The 16,070-nt window shown below is 37.8% G+C and overlaps 1 protein-coding gene across 3 annotated transcripts in view; it reads left to right on the top strand.

Moving 5' to 3' along the window:
• The first annotated feature begins 2,365 nt into the window (after nt 1–2,365).
• Nucleotides 2,366–16,070, top strand: part of G2E3 (G2/M-phase specific E3 ubiquitin protein ligase) — a 61,661-nt gene continuing 47,956 nt past the window's right edge. The window contains exon 1 of one of the 3 annotated variants that reach the window (XM_004055044.5): nt 2,366–2,797. The gene's annotated coding sequence lies outside the window, so the exon portion shown is untranslated. The remainder of the gene's footprint in view (nt 2,798–16,070) is intronic. The other 2 variants (XM_004055045.5, XM_055361352.2) reach the window with 2 other exon arrangements.

The raw sequence follows: 16,070 nt of genomic DNA, 5'->3' as shown, positions 1-16,070 counted from the left end.
CAGCACTTTGGGAGGCTGAGGCAGGAGAATGGCATAAACTCAGGAGGCGGAGCTTGCAGTGAGCGGAGATTGCGCCACTGCATTCCAGCCTGGGCGACAGAGCGAGACTCCGTCTCAAAAAAAGAAGTCCTTAAGTTGTATTTACTCAGGCTCTTTGATTTAGTCAGTGGGTATTTATTGAAGATCTTTTTTGTTCACAAAATGCTGTAACATTACTTGAATATTGTTTGTATTCAAAATCACCTATACTCACTCTGGGTGAAAAAAAAAGAACAACATTTTAATTAGTACAAATAACCAGATAGTCCATTCAGTGAACACCAGCCCTAGACAATTAATACAATTAAGCCTGGCTAATCTTATGGAAAAAAATGTGAATGACTTTACAGGGCTCTCCACCACTGATGAGAACTGAATCTCATTATTCCAAGTGATGGCCAGGCTGCGGGGTGATAATGACTTTGACAACATTTTAGCGGAAGAAATTGAAGAATTAATTAAGGGTTGTAGAGAAGGACTGACCAAGGAGAACTCAGGGGACAAACTGAAAAAAAAAAAAAAAACCTTGCTCATAGAGTTGTATAAAGAAAATCATATATATATAATCTTTTGGGTGGATTTTCCAGGGCATTTTTAACTTTTGTATACAGGTCAACTTGAGAATTTAATTCCTGTGAAGGATAAGAATGGTGGGAAGGTGCCAAGAATTATGAAAGACATAGGAAAATATATAACATAGTTTCTGCCTTCAAGAAACTTCAAGGAGCAATATATTTAACGGGGTCATATTAGATATGTGGAACATAAAATAATACACTATATCATGAATGACAAAATGTGTGGTCAAATCATTATATGTAATTGTAGAAAGAACTGCTGAATGAATGAATGGACATAGACTATCCAAACATTAGAAATTTATACGCTCATTAAACCTGATTTTGTATCTAGAATGTATTCAATTTCTAGCAATCTTCCTTAAAGAACAAAATTGCAAAATTAAAACAAAAAGTTTATTATCTTAAAAATTCAACTGGTGATAAAGTGAAAGGTAAAAGTTCTCCATCTCTTCCTACTCTTATTTACCAGCCCGCTCCCAGAGATGTTTACAGCTTAGGTATCCATCCCAAAACTTTGTATACCATATACACACACATACTTTCAAACAAGGATACTACAGTCCTTCTTAAACTTTTTCAGTATTTCATTTCAGTACCTGCTGATCTACTTCATTACTTTTAGTGCCCGCAGTGTCAGTATATCAGATGCTAAAGTATCATAACTTACATGTATTTAACCCCTTCCTTATTTGTAGACACAGATTATTTTCTATCTTCCACTGTTAAAAACAGTACATCAGTTAATAGCTTTACACACCCCCTGTGTCAGATTACCTGTAGCATAGGTTCCCAGAAATCTAGTAAACCTTTCACACTGTATTTTTTTTTTTTTTTTGAGACGGAGCCTCGCTCTGTCGCCGAGGCTGGAGTGCAGTGGCGCGATTTCTGCTCACTGCAAGCTCCGCCTCCCGGGTTCACACCATTCTCCTGCCTCAGCCTCCCGAGTAGCTGGGACTACAGGCGCCCGCCATCACGCCCAGCTAATTTTTTGTACATTTAGTAGAGACGGGGTTTCACCATGTTAGCCAGGATGGTCTCGATCTCTTGACCTCGTGATCCACCCGCCTGGGCCTACCAAAGTGCTGGGATTACAGGCGTGAGCCACCGCGCCCGGCCCTCAAACTGTATTTTTGACAAAGGCTAAAGGTATGCTGTCATGGTTTGGTATGTACTAATCCGTTTAGGTAATTCAATGTTATTAGATGTGAGGATGATCTGGTGGCAACATCAATCACAGCCATAAAGGTCAGAGTTATTTAGCGCCCCTCACCCCCTAGCATTTCCAGTCCTTCCTTTAGTTTCTGGAAGCTCCCAGATGTCTCTTCAGAAGCTTAAGACGTTTTGGATCAAAGATATACTGTGGTCCTCGATAAAGGAAAAGATACTGTTGTTTCAATAATCTCACGGGACAATACTTAATAATCTCGTAAAGTGAGCCCTTATCTGAGGGGGGAAATAAAATTTATTGCCTTCTAACACCATCAAATAGTGTATTTGAGACCAGGTATTGGTCCGACCACTTATTTTCAACTTTTGGCTGAATACGGGTGAACTTGGCTTTTTGTTTTCCCCAAACCCAGGACGGAAATAAATTAAAAGCCCTGACCGTGCCGGGATAGGACTGAGAGGCCCAGGAAAGGCTGCACTAAGTACTTGGAGGGTTTGTTTTTTTCCTTCTTGCTGCTGCTGCTGTTTCCTCGAGGATGAAGGGAAAGATAAAACCCTCCTGCCTCCGTTTGTGCTTTCATTCGCCCCATTCCTCGAAGGTGACGAAACTTCGGCACATCTCTGTCCATTTTGGAAAAAAGAGGATCCCCTCAAGAGCAAATAGGCGGAAACAATGACCCCGCGCCCGGAGTTTTTCTGAGCTCCTAAATAGGGAGAGAGACCCGACAAAACAAACAAGCGAAGGCAACACAGCCAGGTTAGCACCGAGCAGCAGCGCAGGAGCGCCAGAAGGGCGGGAGCACACGGGCCCTTCCCCACAGCCAGCGCCTCCGCGGGTCCCACCCCTCGAGGGCGGGGCCGACCGCTCTTTCCGGGTTTGCGAGCGGAAGTGGGCGAATTTGAATCCTGTGGGCCGTTGAATGTGGCTGCTCGCGGTCGGCGTGCCCCGACGTACAGCGGGCCGGGAAAAGTGGCACTGAGGCTCTGGAACTTCTGCCCAGCTCTCCTTGGTGAGTAAATGGGGAACGGGAAGACGCAGAGCGTTCCAGAGAGAGAAGCAGGACCGTGGGGTGGGAGAGGGTGTCAGGAGGCCGGACGTCGCAGCCGGGGCCTTGCAGTGCTTTTGGGGACGTCTGGTGCTGGGGCCCGGCCTGGAGACTAAGGAAATTCGGGGCACTGGGGGCGTTTGCTGGACCAGCGCTCTCGACGGTTGCGCACGCCAGCCAGCTCTCAGTGTTGAGGATTCGGAGGCCCTGCCGGTCCCCGGCGAGTAAACCTTGTTTATACGCATCCTCCGTGGCTTTTTTTTAACCCGTAGTTTATTATTTCCACCAATTCGGCTCGAATGCTGAAACTTTAACAGTAGTTAAATCTCATTGTGAAAGCGTTGCCACGTTTAAACAAATCTCTTTTAATGAAAGATGGAAGGTTGGGGCAGGTTTAGAATGAAAAGATGCTCTACGTGGCTCCGCCTTCCTCCTGAGAGAGATACCCGGGCAACCTTGATTAACTCTGGACTGCAGGGAGGTGACAGTCTTTGGAATGCCTGAGTGGGATTTAAACTGAAATTCGAGTGTCCTTTGTATTTAAAACCCGGATATTTTTCTTTCACGGTTGACATTTTTCATGTACCGCAAAAGTCCGAGACTCCTATTTAAACCGGCTGTGGTAACAGCGGTGGTGATTCACTAGGGTCTTAGTTTGCAAACAATAGGAATAAGGTTTAGTTCCACCGCCCTGCCTTTTCGCCTCCCTCATTCATTGGCCAACTGGGTTGTTATGGAGTCTTTTTGGAAGTAATCCACTAATGCTTTGAGCATCTGTTTTCTTTGGGTTTTATTGTTTTGGGCTTTTTAAAAAAAATTTTTAATGATGAACTATCTGAAATATGGAACTCTGTCTAACCCAGTAGTAAAGTCATGCCTTCTGGAATGGTTTAAAAGTGTGCCATAAATGTAAACTATAAATGGGAACTTTAAATGTGTACAAGTTTTACATCTTTATTAAAAATCGTCAGTTTTGTGTAGCCTAATACGAAAAGATATTTTAAGTTCGTTTTAAGGTTTTAACACCAGGATATTGTACCATTTAAATGTATAAATATATTTTTAAAAGTAGGACTTCATAATAATCAGAATAAAAACATTCCTTCATCCAGTGCTGGTTATTCCAGCACCCCCATTCTTCCTGCTATTGAACTTTTAAGTGTTGGCCAGGAAGAATAGACTTAAATACTCGGTGTTTAGGATAGTTAAAATATGAGCATTTTTCATATAGTGTCTTTGTAACAAAGACATTGGCTATACTTCTCTAAGCCTTTCTGCTTATTTCATATGTGCTGTCAACAAATGGTAATTTTTAAAAATTGATCGCTATATCCTAATCTCTTTATTTTTTTCTACCTGAATTATTTTCATTGGATTTTTGCTCTTTCTTAAATCAGTGAGTTTCAGAATTTATTGTGTATACATTAGCTTGAAGGATTTGTTCAACAGTGCTGATTCCTGCACTTCAGATCTCAGATTCTGAATCAGTAGGTCTGGAGGATGGCATTGAACAGTCTGCATATTTAACTGAAAGGTTAGAAAATACTGTGAGTTTTAAAAACACTGATTTGATCTTTCCTAGAGAGGCATTATAATGTGTTGATTAAAGACATGGAACTGGGGCCAGATTGCCTTGGTTTGAAGCCCATCTCCACCACTTGATAGCTAGGTGACCCGGGGCAAGCTGTTTAACCTCTCTGCTTCATTTCCCTCTACCATATGATGAGGTAGATTTTGTAGGATTATTGTGAGGGTTGAATGAGTTAATATATACAAAGACCTTAAAATAGTGTGTGCCACATAGCAAATGATACATAAGTCTCCAATTACATTGAGTTACTAAACTGTAAAAACCGCATCACATACATTCTCTCATTAATCTTTAGAATATCGCTGAGGTAGTTACTATCTTCAAATAAGAAAACAGGCTAAGAGGGGCTCGGTAATTTGTTCTCACACACGTTGGAACTGAAGTCGGAAATTTAACTCAAAAGTTTATGCTTTTTTAAAAAAGTAATATTTCTTGCCTCTCTTCAGTCTCCCTCCAGATGTTGCTCCATAAGTATCTCTGATGGCTTCCCATTATCTACCATATATAATTCAAATTTCTTAGCTTTGCTTTTTATTTACAGAGCCCTTCAGAGTCTGGTACCAACTTCTCTTCCCAAGGACCATCTTCATAATATTACGCCAGTCTCTTCCAACCTGCTGATGTTCTATCAATACTGCTAGAATTCTCCGAATCTATCTTTTATTACATTTTATGCATATTTAGCCATTGGCCTTTTTATTTCCCCTTAAGATTTTACTCAAATGGGTTTAAAGACTTCTCCAGGCCGTGCTTTTTGCTTATAAATATATAGTGCAAGACTGCCCTTGTCCTTTTAATTTTTATGTCTGCAGTGCACAGTGCAGAATAGTGAGTGTCATGATACTCTGAAACTGTGTATGTTCAGTGAGTACTTATTATTTTAACAATTTAACACATTTTGTCTTGGGTTAATGACTCAAAAAGTTGTTGCTTTTTTTTTTAAGGCTTGGCTTTTTTCTGAGATGATAGCATATAATTCTGTGTAGTTTAGTAGAGATTTTAGTGATAGCGTATGGTTTATAAACAATATGGAAGAATAAGTATTGTAATTATAGGCTCAGAGGACATTTCAAGTGGCAAAAAATAAGGAGCAATGTTTGTTAATATTCATGAATTTAAAATGCTTTATACATATTTTCTCACTTAATCCTCACAACCATTTTATTATCTCTATATTAAGATGAAGAAACTGAGGCACCAAAAGATTTAGTAGCTTTTAAAATGTATTTTTAAAATATTTAATTTCCTCTTGTGTGGGCGGCAAGCCACCCAGGTGCCGAGGCAAGAGACTGGGGGCACGAGCTGTTCCAGTATAATAAAATAATAAAATAAGAATAGTTATACTAGATATAGATCTTAGATATGATTATATATGAATATCATTAATCATTAGTTTGTAGCAATTACTCTTTATTCCAATATTATAATAATCCTCGCTCTACAATCATAACCTAGGAAAAACCAGGCCATACAGAGATAGGAGCTGAGAGGACATAGTGAGAAGTGACCAGAAGACAAGTGTGAGCCTTCTGTTATGCCCGGACAGGGCCACCAGAGGGCTCCTTGTTCTAGCGGTAACACCAGCGTCTGGGAAGACGCCCGTTGCCAAGAGGACCATGGTCTAGCGATAGCGTCAGTGTCAAGGAAAAACACCCGCTACTTAGCAGACCGGGAAAGGGAGTCTCCCTTTCCCCGGGGGAGTTTAGAGAAGACTCTACTCCTCCACCTCTTGTGGAGGGCCTGACACCAGTCAGGCCCACCCGCAGTTATCTGGAGGCCTAACCGTCTCCCTGTGGTGCTGTGCTTCAGTGGTCACACTCCTCGTCTGCCTTCATGTTCCATCCTGTACACCTGGCTCTGCCTTTTAGATAGCAGTAGCAAATTAGTGAAAGTACTAAAAGTCTTTGATATGCAGAAATAATGGTGTAAGCTGTCTCTCTCTCTGTCTCGGCTGCCAGGCAGGGAAGGGCCCCCTGTCCAGTGGACACGTGACCCACGTGAACTTACCTATCATTGGAGATGGCTCACTGCCCCTTTGTCTTGTATCCAATAAATATCAGCACAGCCTGGCATTTGGGGCCACTACCAGTCTCCGTGTCTTGGTGATAGTGGTCCCCCGGGCCCAGCTGTCTTTTCTTTTATCTCTTTGTCTTGTGTCTTTATTTCTACAATCTCTCGTCTCCGCACACGGGGAGAAAAACCCACCGATCCTGTGGGGCTGGTCCTTACACTCTTGGTACAGTTTTTTTTTTTTTTTTAATTATAAGAGTGGTATGTTAGATGTAATAAAAAGTATCTTAATTCAGAATGTTAGGGAATTTAAAAACAAAACTTTTCCTTTTCAGTTTGAACACTTAAGACAGTTGCCTAATCTCCTTGTCCACAGCTTTTCTTTAAAAACCTGCCCAACAATGTAGGGACATCATTCTCATGACCAGTAGGTAGGGTTGGTCTAAGGGACATAAAGCCCCATACCACTTAAAGTCACATACCACTTCCCCAACAAAACTGGTACAGGTATTTATATCAGAGCTGCATATCTGATGCAGGCTAGACCATTCATGTGATTTCTTGATTTTGGAGTTGGGATATCATAAGACCATTGGAAGCCAAGCTGGAAAGGTCTTATGTGTTGCTATGACAGTGGAATCATGAAGAAACATGAAAATGGACATATGGAGCCAATGGGTGGTAGGGTGGGGTGGGGTAGGGGAGGATGACATCTGTTTCCTGAGGACTAGTTATATATTGATAACTTAATGTAAACTTGTAACTTTGTTACTTTTGTGTGTGTGTGTGTGTGTGTGTGTGTGATATGGAGTCTCACTCTGTTGCCCAGGCTGAATGCAGTGGTGCGATCTTGACTCACTGCAACCTCCGCCTCCCCAGTTCCAGTGATTCTCCTGCCTCAACCTCCTGAGTAGCTGGATTACAGGCACCTGCCACCACGCCCGGCTAATTTTTGTGATTTTAGTAGAGACAGGGTTTCGCCATGTTGGTCAGGCTTGTCTCAAATTCCTGACCTCAAGGGATCTGCCTGCTTCAGCCTCCCAAAGTCCTGGGATTACAGGCGTGAGCCACCGTGCCCAGCCATTGCTTTTTGTCTTAAACTTATCCTTTTGTTTTAAATAAAAATTGTTAACTTTTAAACAAGTATCTGGTATACAATTTGTATGCAATAAAAGTCACCCATTTTAGGGGTATAGTTCAATGAGTTTTAGTAAATGTATTCTCTTGTATGAATATACCACAGTTTGTTTTATCCATATACATTGTTACAGTTTTTAGTTATCACAAATAAAGTTTCTGTTGACCTTTGTGTACAATGGACATATGCCTTATTTCTCTTGGCTGCATCATATGATAGGTGTACATTTGACCTTTTTTTGAGGTAAAATTCCCATTTATAAAATTAGCCATTTTATTTGAGACAAGATCTCTGTCACCCAAAGCTGTAGCTCTGGCACAATCATAGTTCACTGCAGCCTCCAACTCTTGGACTCCAGCAGTCCTCCCACCTCAGCTTCCCAGGCAGCTAGGACTACAGGCATTTGCCACCAAGACTGGCTAATTAAAAATTTTTTTTGTAGAGACAGGATATCACCATGTTGTCCAGGCTGGTTGCAAACTCCTAGCCTCAAGCGATCCTTCCACCTCAGCCTCCCAAAGTGCTGGAATTACAGGTGTGAGCCACCATGCCCAGTCAAAAATTAGCCATTTTAAAGTAGACATTTCAGTGACAGTACATTCACGATGTTGTGCAACCATCACCTCTACCTAGTTCCAAAACATGTAACCTTTTATGTCTGACTTCCCTCATTTAATATAATGTTTTCAACGTTATCTATGTTGTAGCATGTTTCAGTACTTTATTCCTTTTTATTGCCACATAATCATTCTATGGATATACCACATTTTGTATATCCATTCATCAATTGTTGTATAATTAGGTTGTTTCTTTGTAATGTATTGATTTAGTGATCTCTTTTGTGAATAGTGCTGCTGTGAACATATGTATGCAAGTTTTTGTTTGAATTGAAATATTTCAATTGTTTTGGTTACATAGCTAGTGGAATTGCTGGATGATATGGTAGTCTTGTTTCACGTGTTGTGGAATTGCCAAACTGTTTTCCACCCTTGCTGCATCATTTTACTTTCCCACTAGCAATATGTAAGGGTTCTAATTTCTCCATATCATCATTAACACTTACTATTTTAGTTTGTAAAAATTATTATTATAGCTATTATAGTGGACATGAAGTGGTATCTCATTGTGGCTTTGATTTACTTATCACTAATATAATGAGCATTTTTTCATGTGCTGTTGGCCATTTGAATATTTTCTTTGGAGAAATGTCTTCAGATATTTTGTTCATTTTTAAGTTGGATTACTTGTCTTTTTGTTGTTGCATTGTAAGAGTTTCTAATGTATTCTAGATACTAGACCCTTTTCAGGTTATATGATTTCTTAATATTTTTTCCCATTCTGTAGATTGTCATTAGATGCACAAGTTTTATACTTTGGTAAAGTTCAATTTATTTTTTTCTTGTTGCTTGTGCTTTTGGTGTCATATCTCAGAAACCATTGCCAAATACAAGGTCATGAAAATTTACCCCTAGATTTTCATTTAAGAGATTTATAGTTCTGTCTTTTACATTTAGGTCTTGATCCATTTCGAGTTGATTTTTTTTAATGCGTGTGAGGTAGGGGTTCAACTTCATTCCTTTTTTTTTTTTTTTTTTTTTTTTTGAGATGGAGTCTCGCTTTGTTGCCGAGGCTGGAGTGCAGTGGCACAATCTCGGCTCACTGCAAGCTCCACTTCCTGGGTTCATGCCATTCTCCTGCCTCAGCCTCCCAAGTAGCTGGGACTATAGGCACCCACCACCACACCCGGCTAATTTTTTTGTATTTTTAGTAGAGACTGGGTTTCACCATGTTATCCAGGATGGTCTTGATCTCCTGACCTCGTGATCTGTCGCCTCGGCCTCCCAAAGTGCTGGATTACAGACGTGAGCCACCACACCTGGCCAACTTCATTCTTATTTACATGGCTGTCTGGTCGTCCCAGGACCATTTGTCGAAGAGACTGTTTTCTTCCCATTTAATGGTCTTGGCACCCTTATTGAAAATTAGTTTACTATAAAACATGTGAGTTTATTTATTGACTCTTTCTTCTTTTCCATTGATGTGTATGTCTGTCCTTGTGCCAGTACCACATTGTCTTGATTACAGTGGATTTGTAGTAAGTTTGGAATTGGAAAATTTGAATCCTCCAACTTTTTCTTCTTGGGGATCCTTTTGACTATTCAGGATCCCTTGCAGTTTAGGCTTAGCTTTTCCATTCCTGCAAAAAAAAAAGGCCATCGGGATTTTGACAGGAATTGTATCAAATCTATAAATTGCTTTGGGGAGTATAACCATCTTGATATAGTTTTTCAACCTATGGATGCAAAATGTCTTTTCATTTATTTACAGTTCTTTAATTTCTTTCAGCACTGTTTTGTAGTTTTCAGTGCAAAAATCTTGCACCACCATGGTTAAATTTATTACTAAGTAGTTTTTATGCTATTGTAAATGGAATTGTTTACTTAATTTCCTTTTTGGATTGTTCATTGTTATATAGAAATACAACTGATATTTGTGTGTTGATCTTGCATCCTGTAACTTAGCTGAATTCGTTTAGTAGCTCTAACAGTTTTTTGTGAATTCTCTAGGAAATTCTACATATAAGATCATGCCTTCTTTGAATAGAGTTACTTCTTGCTTTCTTGCTTTATTATTCTGAGTAGACCTTCTGGTTCAGTGTTGACTACAAGTGGTGGAAGTCTGTATCTTTGTTTTGTTCCAGATCTTAGGTGGAAAGTGTGCAGTCTTTCACTGATAGTTATGTTAATTACAGGTTTTTCCATAGATGCTGAGGAAGTTCCCTTATATTCCTAAATGTTTGAGTGTTTTTATCATCAATGAGTATTGTATTTTGTCAAATGCTTTTTCTGCATCTATTGAGATGAGCATGTGACCTTTTCCTTTTTCTCTATTAGTATGGTATATTATATTGGTTGATTTCCATAAGCTGAACCACCTTTGCATTTCTGGGATAAATCCCACTTGGTTATGGTACAAAATTTTCTTTATCAGAATTCAGTTTGCTGGTAGTTTGTTAAGGATATTTGCATCTATGTTCATAAGAGATAATTGGCTTGCAGTTTTATTTTCTGTGATGTCTTTTTCTGGCTTTGGTATCGGGGTATTGGTGGCTTCATAAAATGAGTTAGGAAGTGTCATCATATCTTTTGGAGGGGTTTGAGAAAGATTGGTGCCAATTTTTCTTCAAAGGTTTAATAGGGTTCACCAGTGAACCCATCTGGGCTAGGACTTTATTCGTTGGGAGGTTCTTCATTAGTGATTCAATCTCTTGTTTGTAGATTTGTTGAAATTTTCTATTTCTTCTTGTCACTTTTGTTATTTGTTTAACCTATTGTTTAATTTGTTAACTTTTAACTTCTTAGAGTATAATTGTTCATAATAGTCTCATTTAATTCTTTTTATTTCTATTAGGTCTGTAGCAGTGTCCCACTTTCATTTCTTCTGATTTAGTAATTTGAGTCTTCTCTTTTTTTTCTCTGGGTCATCTAACTAAACGTTTTCAATTTTGTCGATCTTCTCAAGCAATTTTTATTTTATTGATTCTCAATTTAAAAATTTTTTAATTACATTATCTGGACTCTAAATTATTTCCTTCCTTCTGCTAGCTTTGGGTTTAGTTTGGTCTTTTTCTAGTTTCTTTGGGCATATAGTTGGGTCATTGTTTTGGGGGCTTGATTTTATTTGTCTCTAAGTATTTTCTAATTTCCCTTGTGATTTCTTTTTTGACTTTTTGTCTATTTAAAGTTGTTATTTAATCTCCATATGTTTCTCAGTTTTCCAGTTTTCCTTTTATTGATTTCTAGTTTCATTCCATAGTCATTGGAGAGGATATTTTGTGTGATTTCAGTCTTGTAAAATGTATTATTTTGTGGTCTAACACGGTATATCCATGGATATTGTTCCACGTGCATTTGAGAAGAATGTTTCATTCTGTTGTTGTAGGGTGGAGTGTTCTGTATATGTTAAGTCTAAACTATTTCTCCTTTCATTTCTGTCAAATTTTGCCTCGTATATTTTGGGGCTCTTATTAGGTGGGTTTGTGTATAATTGTCATGTCTTCTTGATGGATTGAACTTTTTAGTCAGTCTTTAATGTCCTTTGAGTCCTGTAACAATCTTCAACTTAAAGCCTGTTTTGTCTGACATTAGTATAAACACCCAAGCTTACTTTCGATTACTGTTTGTATGAAGTATCTTATTCTGTCCTTTTACTTTCCATCTATTTGTGTTTTGATATCTATAGCTTGACCCTAGTAGATAGTGTATGTATGGATTTTAAAAAAATTCATTCTGTCAACCTTTGCCTTTTAATTGGAGAGTGTAATTCATTTACATTTAATTACTGTTAAGGAAGGATTTCTGACATTTTAGTATTTGTTTTCTAAATACTATCTTTCTGTTCCTCATTTCCTTCATTATTTCCTTTTGTTTAATTGATTTGTATAGTGTACCATTTTGATTCCCTTCTCATTACCTTTTCTGCACATATTTTTTAGTTATATTCTTAGTGGCTATCTTGGGGATTACAATTAATATCTTAAACTTATAACAACCTAGTTTGAATTAATACCCACTGAGCTTTCATAGTATACAAAAATTACACTTCTGTATATCTCATCCTTCTTCCTAAATGTTGTGTCAAATTACATTTTATATTTTTTGCTTATTTTACATTTATACATAATGTGCCCAATAACATTGATTTATATTTATTTTACATGTTTTTCTTTTAAATCATAAAGGAAAAAGAGAATTACCAAAAGTGCAATAATACTACTGGCTTTTATATTTACTTCTGTAATTACCTTTACTGGTGTTTTTATTTCCTTGTATGGCTTTGAGTTACTGTCTGGTGTCCCATTAGCATCTCTAGTAGGACAGATCTACTAAAAGTTTCCCTTTCACCCTAGACCCCAGGTCTACCAGACCTTCTGAGAAACAGCCATTCTTATCTGTCTCCTGGATGATTTTCCAGAGAATATAGGCTTTTAAGAAACTTTTTATTGAGGTATAATATATATGCCAAATATATTTTAAGTACATAATTATGTTCATTGTAAAAAGTCAAACAATGCCAAAATTTATAAGAAATTAAAAGAAAAAGCCCCTACCCCTTCTCTCTCCCCAGGGATAACCACCATTAACAGTTAGGGACCTAGAAACTTTGTGGTCTTTCTTGATCTCAGAAACTTCTGATCTTTCTGAATTCCTTTCACCCTTCCTTCTCTTCATCGAATTACTTCTCCTACTTTGCATATAAGAACCCTAATAGGTAGGTATTATCATCTCCATTGGACACAAGGCAGAGCAAGGAGTTCAAACACAGAAAATGTATAATTCAAGTGTAATGTTCTTTCTGCCATGTTCCTCTGCCTGGGTCCTGCCTGGAATCTTAAAAGTTTAATTGCTCTGTCACATAAGGTAGCAGATACATTGTCCTGTTAAAATATAATTAAGGCCTTATTTTTTAGACAGGAGAAGACCTGGTTCTGTGGGAGTTGTGACAGAATAGCCTTTATTGCCTGAACTGTAGTAAAAAAGATGCCACCTGCTTTAAGAAGGGTAGTTTGGATTGGGCTGGTTATTTAGAGCCTGACTTGGTCAGTGGAAGGGGCTAGGACTGGAATAAGACCTGCCCACGAAGTCAGGGTTAGGACCAGCTGGTGAAGGGGGGGGATTATATTACTTACTATCTGATAATCCAATCCAAGGAGATTTATATAATCCAACCAAATGGCAGAATTGGCAACAGCAACTTCCAGAAGAAATTCCTGACATTCCCCAAACATCCCAGGCTTTCACACACTGTTGTACCTTTACACACACTCTACTTAGAATGCTTTTTCTGCCTTGTCTGCTCAGAATATTTATTTTTCACAATTACGTTATAATATCACCACCTCTGTAAGGCTACACTGCATGTGTGAAATATTTGTTTACTTGCCTGCCTCCCATGTGAGTATGTGTACTCATCTTCACTTTTGAAACATAGTTTTGCTGCAGATAGGATTCTTTGCTGACAGGTTTGGGTTTTTTTCCTGTCTTTCAGCACTTTAAATATGTCATCTCACTGCCTTCTGGAACTCTATGGTTTCTAATGAGAATTTGGCTCTTAATCTTATTGGGGATATTTTGTATGTGTTAATCACTTCTCTCTTGCTGCTTTCAAGATTCTTTGTCTTTGTTTTTGTCAGTTTGACTATACTGTGTCTCAATGTGGATCTCCTAGAATTTGTCCTGATTAAAGATCTTGAGCTTCTTAAAAATGTGTAGATTGAAGTCTTACATGTATAGATTTCAGTCTTACATGAAATTTGGGAAGTTTTTGGCTATTATTTCTTCAAACATTCTTTCTGTTCCACTTTCTCCGGTCCCTCTTGGACTCCTATTAAGCATATATTGGTATACTTGATGGTGTCTCATAGTCTCTTGGGCTCTGTTTATTTTTCATTTTTTTTCTTTCTGCTCTTCAGACCGGATAATTTCAACTAACCTGTCTTCAAGTTCGCTGATTCTTTCTCCTGCCTGCTCAAACGTGCTGTTAAACCTCTGTAATGAATTTATTATTTCAGTTATTGTACTTTTCAGCTGCAGAATTTCTATTTCCTTTTTATCATTTCTACTTCTTTATTGGTATTCTCTATTTGTTGAGACATTGTTGATTGTGAGTTTTTTGCCAGGTTTTTCTGTGTTTCTAGGGAGGTACAGGCCTGCAGAGCCCCTTGCTCCACCATTTTCGTGGATGTGTTCTGTATTACTAAGTTTGAAGAGTTTTTTCAGAAAATATATTGTGGATCTAACTAAGTCCTTTATTAGATTATGATTTGCAAATACTTTCTCAGTCTGAGGCTTGTCTTATTCTCTTAACAGTGTCTTTTGATGAGCAGAAGATACTAACTTTAAGTACAGTTTATCTTTTTTTGTCTTGTGCTTTCAGTATTGTATCTAAGAAATCTTACATAACATAAGGTCACAGAAATTTTCTCCTCTGTGTTTTTTCTAGAAATTTTATAGTTTTACATTTTGTATTTAGAGCTGTAATTCATTTTGAGTTCATTTTTTGTGAGACAAGTATTCTTGTGGGTGCTGTAGTGGGTTTGCTTTTTTTTTTTTTGCTATTTTAATGTGCATTTCCTTTATGACCAGTGATGTTCATATTTTCTTTTGCTTGTTGGCTATGTTGTGTTTTTTTTAAATGTCTGGTCAAATCTTTTCTCCATTTTGTTCATTTTATTTTGATGTCTATTTGAGTTGTAAGCATTCTTTATGCATTGTGGATATAAATCCTTTGTCAGGTATATGTTTTGCCAGTGTTTATTCCCAATCTGTGTTTTGCCTTTTTCTTTGCTTAACTATGTTTTTTTGATTAGAAAGTTCTTAATTTTGATGTTTAATTCATCAGTGTTTTTTATGATTCAGTTTCCTAAGAAATCTTTGCCAAACCCCAAGATCATGAAGATTCTTCACTATGTTTTCTTCTAGAAGTTTTTTTTTCTTGTGATCCAATTTGAATTAAGTTTTAATATATGAGGTCAATGTTCTTCCCCCCACCCTCTGCCCAAAACATTCAGTTATTTCAATACTATTTATTGAATAGACTACCATTTGAATACAGTGAATTACCTTGGTATCTTTGTTGAAAAGCAATTGTCTGGGTCTGTTTCTGGCCTTTCCCTTGTGTTCTATTGAGCTATATATCTGACTTTTCCCTTATGTTCTATTGAGCTACACATCTGTCTTGATTAACATAGCTCTATAAGAAGTCATGAAATCACATAGTTGGAGACCACTGACTTTTTCTTTTTAAAAATGTTTTTGCTATTACAAGGCTTTTGCATTTTTATATAGGTTTTAGAATCAGCATGCCAGTATCTTAAAAAAAAAAAACCTGCTGGGGATTTTGGTTGGGATTGTGTTAAATTGACATCTTAACAATATTACGCCCACGAGCATTGTCTATCTCTTCATTTATTTAGGTCTTTCATTTCTCTCAGCAGTGTTTTGTAGCTTTTCAGAGTGTAGTCTTTTTCCACATCTTTTACTAAGTTTTTACCTATTGTGAATAGAATTGTTCTCTAATTTTCTGATTAATTCTTGCTGTTATACAGATTTGCCTTGTTTCATTAGAACTTGTTAAAGTCACTTATTCTTATAAATATGTTGGTAGGATTTTCTATGTAGATGATCGTATGTGAAAACAGTTTTACTTCATCCTTCACAGTTTTGTCTTCTTTTCCCTTGGAGTACACTGTTGAATCAGAGACTAAGGTGAACATTTGTAGAGTCCCTTCGCTAGGTTGAAAAAATTTATTTTACCCACAGTTTGCTTTACAGTTTTGTTATGATTGGATATTGACATTTGTCAGATGCCCTTTTGTATCTGTTGAGATTGCGTCACAGTACAGTGTGGAAATTAATGCACATTTGTAGATGCCTTTTATTAGGTTGAGAAAATTCCCGTCTGTTTCTGGTTTGTCCTACAGTTTTATCATGATTGGT

The sequence above is a fragment of the Gorilla gorilla genome, chromosome 15 (assembly GCF_029281585.2).
Source record: "Gorilla gorilla gorilla isolate KB3781 chromosome 15, NHGRI_mGorGor1-v2.1_pri, whole genome shotgun sequence".
NCBI classification, from domain to species: domain Eukaryota; kingdom Metazoa; phylum Chordata; class Mammalia; order Primates; family Hominidae; genus Gorilla; species Gorilla gorilla.
This window is presented reverse-complemented; position numbering and strand designations above follow the sequence as displayed.